This window comes from Rhineura floridana, chromosome 8, assembly GCF_030035675.1.
Source record: "Rhineura floridana isolate rRhiFlo1 chromosome 8, rRhiFlo1.hap2, whole genome shotgun sequence".
Lineage (NCBI taxonomy): Eukaryota > Metazoa > Chordata > Lepidosauria > Squamata > Rhineuridae > Rhineura > Rhineura floridana.
This window is the reverse complement of record NC_084487.1, coordinates 11484904-11489067: the sequence shown is the minus strand read 5'-3', so window position 1 is coordinate 11489067 and position 4164 is coordinate 11484904. Positions and strand designations below refer to the sequence as shown.

The following is a 4164-nucleotide window of genomic DNA, read 5'->3' as shown; positions in this document are numbered from 1 at the left end:
TATTGCCTGAGGATTCTGAACCATGTAGCGTTTAAAACAAAGTAGAAAGTTGTGCTGTGGAGTTCATTATGCATCTTTTATGTGCCACGAGGGTCTGTGTCACAACTAATTAGAATAATCAGGCCTGCTCTTGATGACTGCCTAGGGAAGCTGGAGAAAACAGCCGAGATGATGAAGTTATCAAATTATATTAGAAGAAAAGAGACTACAGAACAAATAGATTCTTGGGAAATTAGGTTTTATTTGAGCACTGTCAGAATAAGAAACACAGCGACAACATACAGCCATTAAAAAAAAGAGCTATGTTATAAATTGTTTTTGTTGCTTCTGCTTTGCATGCAGCAGGTCCCAGTCACTGGCACCTTAAGGTAGGAGTCTCCCTGCCTGAAACCCTGGAGAGCTGCTGCCCATAAGGTCAAACAACACTGAGCTCCATGGGCTTGTTGTTGTTATGTGCCTTCAAGTCGATCACGACTCATGGCGACACTATGAATCAGTGACCTCCAATAGCATCTGTCATGAACCACCCTGTTCAGATCTTGTCAGTTCAGGTCTGTGGCTTCCTATATGGAACCAATCCATCTCTTGTTTGGCCTTCCTCTTTTTCTACTCCCTTCTGTTTTTCCCAGTATTGTTGCCTTTTCTAGTGAAATGTCTTCTCATGATGTGTCCAAAGTATGATAATCTCAGTTTCATCATTTTAGCTTCTAGTGACAGTTCTGGTTTAATTTGTTCTAACACCCAATTATTTGTCTTTTTCGCAGTCCATGGTATGTGCAAAGCTCTCCTGCAACACCACATTTCAAATGAGTTGATCTTTCTCTTATCTGCTTTTTTCACTGTCCAACTTTCACATCCATACATAGAGATTGGGAATACCATGATCTGAATGATCCTGACTTTAGAGTTCGGTGATACATCTTTGCATTTGAGGACCTTTTCTAGTTCTCTCACAGCTGCCCTCCCCAGTCCTAGCCTTCTTCTGATTTCTTGACTGTGGTCTCCATTTTGGTTAATGACTGTGCCAAAGTATTGATAATCCTTGAAAAGTTCAATGTCCATGGGCAAATGGTCTGTAATCAGTATAGCCTTCTAATATTCCTATGATCCTCAGATAGATGCCCCAAATTAACAGATGATGTGGCTGTGCTGTATTCACAGATTTCTGATCAGTCCATGAAGGAACTTCTCTCTCCTGGCAAACTGTAACAAATATTCCACACACACCCCTCCAGACACACACTTCCAATCCCAATCAGCTTTCCTGAGAGTTGGAAACAAGAAAGTCAGTAATGTTGTCAATGCTAACAGATGCATATTGCATTGTTATAGCCAGGGTGGGTGCCAGAGGGTGGCCAGGTTGGGCCCTGGCCAAGGGCCCCTGTGACCCAGAGGGACCCCTGAAGGTCCTCTCCTTAGGGTGGGAGAGTGGTGCTCCTATTCTGTGATCCGTGGCAGCATTGGGTCCTGCAACCCAGTCCTAAGGGGCTGATGCCTCCACCACCATCTTGGTTGATAGCAGGCATGTGCGCTATGCGTGCAGATCATTCACATGACATGAAGCCCATGCTCTCTGTACTGAGGGGAGTGTCTGGGAGCTCCCTCTCCACGATCTGCAGCAGAATTAGCCCTGCACCACCTTTATGGGGGGGTGTTGGGCTATGGCACTGCGGGCCCAGGGCCCAAGGGCCCAATCATGTCTGGCACTGGCTCTGGTTAGAGCCAAGGGGCATGTCAAGGTAGACTGTATTTCCCAAGGGAGAGAAATGTTTTTTACAATACTATAAATCAGGCTTATTCTAGAGCTCAAATGGGATGTTAGAAAGAGGGTAGTAAATTTGCTAATTGGCTGATGAGGCCCTGGTTAGAATGGTTTGTTTCCTTGTTTTGCATACACAGAATGGAGGGATGCTTTCGCAAACTGATGAATTGCAAGCTTCCCACATTGAGAGACAGAATTGCAGACCTCAAAGACCATCCACCTTTACTCCATGCTCTAAGGGAGTAGTCCCCAACCTTTTTTTTAAACTAGGGGCACATGTGGAAATCTTAGAAGCTATCAAGGGCGCCCCTCTAAAATAGCTGACATCAGGGGCTTGCCTAGTCCCAAAAGCCTGGTGTGGAGGGCTGGCTAGTCCCAAAAAAGAAATAACCATCCTATAAACAAAAAAAATCCAAAACACACAAAACACACAAAAACACATGCAAACAAAATGATGAAATATACACACAAAACAAACGGCAACATATATCCCAAGATCAAAAAATGGGGGTAAAACAACCTCCCGACAAAAGGCCAGGCAACATACAAATACACAGGCAAAATGGGTACCCCCTTCCCCAAATAAACCAAGCAGGCAAAACACCCTGAAAGTAGCAGTCTTTCCCAGTTTGCACCTGTACTGGAATTGCTTTTCGATGTTTTTCGATGCTTTATCATTTTGTGTGTTTGTCACTGCAGGCTCCTTTGGGGGGAAGAGTTGACTAACATACACGTTTTTGCACAGTTTCTCCCAATATAATGCATTTTTGTATGTTATCTTCACTAATTTATTTATTTTTATGCACATTTTCCCCTAATATATGCATTTTTTTAAAAGAAATTGTTGGCTGGAGAACTGCACCGCAAAATTTGGATAAGTGTGGATTTTGAAAGCTATCTGTCTTCTGGATCTCATATTGTTTCAAAAGATGTGAACTTGATCATTCGTTGTTATATGCGTTCAAGTTGATTATGACTTATGGCGACCCTATGACTCTTTTTGGGATATATTCATAGGGTTTTCACGGTAAGAGGTATTCAGAGGTGGTTTAACATTGCCTTACTCTGAGCCTATGGTACCCGGTATTCCCAGGCGGTCTCCCATTCAAGTACTAACCAGGCCTGACCCTGCTTAGCTTCCGAGATCAGACGAGACCGGGCATGTTCAGGGTGGTATGGCCGTAGGCTAGGCTTTAAATGCGAAATGGATCAAATTTCTCCCACATCCTCCCTGTCCACATTCTGCTATGTGTATAGATTCAACCTTCTTAGGGCTGATTCTTAGGTCACATTTAAAACATTCTTTTACTGCTTCAACAGAGGTATAGAATCCTGGGAACTGTTGTTTTGTTCAGGGTGCTGACAATTATAGGTCTGTGAGGTCAGCACTCTGAACTAACGGCAGTTCCCAGGATGCTTTGGGGGATGCCATGGTGGTTAAAATGCTACGGACTGCCTTCAAGTCGATCCTGAATTATGGCGACCCTATGAATGGGGTTTTCGTGGTAAGCGGTATTCAGAGGGGGTTTACCATTGCCTTTCTCTAAGTAAAAAATCCTATAAGGTTGCTTTAAATGTTTAGTGTGGATGTGGCCTTAAGTTGTGGCAGCCGTGTACAAGCTGTTGGAAATGCTTCTGCAAAGCGGTGGCTCCAAACAGCAGCCATCATGGTTTGGGGGCCTCAACCACAGCGTTAAGGGCGCACAACGTTTGCATGGACCATGTGATTGGGCCGGTGGGGCAATCAGCTGACAAGGTGCATTGTTGCATATTTTACTGCACTGGTACCTAGGAGAATTCACCAGTGGCTCCCTTGTGGCTCCATAATGGGAGAACTGCCCCCTTGATCCCCACAACTGCAGTGTAGTTATCTCAGAAACTTATCCTGAGAAGGACCACTGGTCCACCTAGCTCACTGTTGTCTACACCAGTGTCCTTCAACCGTGGGTCCCCAGATGTTGTTGGACTACAACACCCATCAACCCCAGCCAGCTCAGTCAATGGCCAAGGATGACAGGAATTGTAGTCCAACAACATCTGGAGACCCAAGGTTGAAGAATAGTGGCCTACACTGACTGGCAGCAGCTCTCCAAGGTTTCAGGCAGGATTCTCTCCCAGTCCTGCATGGAGACGCCAGGGATTGAGCTTGGGACCTTCTGCATACAGAGCAGATAATCTACCACTGAGCCACAGCCCCAAAATTGGGGGGCATATTGACAAGGGAGTGTCAAATCAAAACCCATATCTCATTTCAGGTTTCATCACCGCCATCTCAGCCAGCTACCAGGTCCCACTGTGACAGGTCTTTAGCATCCTAACATTTATATCCCCTCTTTCCTCCAAGGAGTTCAAAGTGACATACACGGTTCTCCATTTTTTCTGCACAACAGCCCTATGACATA

At 45.0% G+C, this 4164-nt stretch overlaps 1 non-coding gene across 1 annotated transcript; it reads right to left on the bottom strand.

Annotated features, from left to right (window-relative positions):
- Positions 1–2830: 2830 nt before the first annotated feature.
- Positions 2831–2949, bottom strand: LOC133363518 (5S ribosomal RNA). Its single transcript, XR_009757692.1, has one exon. It is a non-coding gene; the product is annotated as a 5S ribosomal RNA (ribosomal RNA).
- Between the last annotated feature and the right edge of the window lie 1215 nt (positions 2950–4164).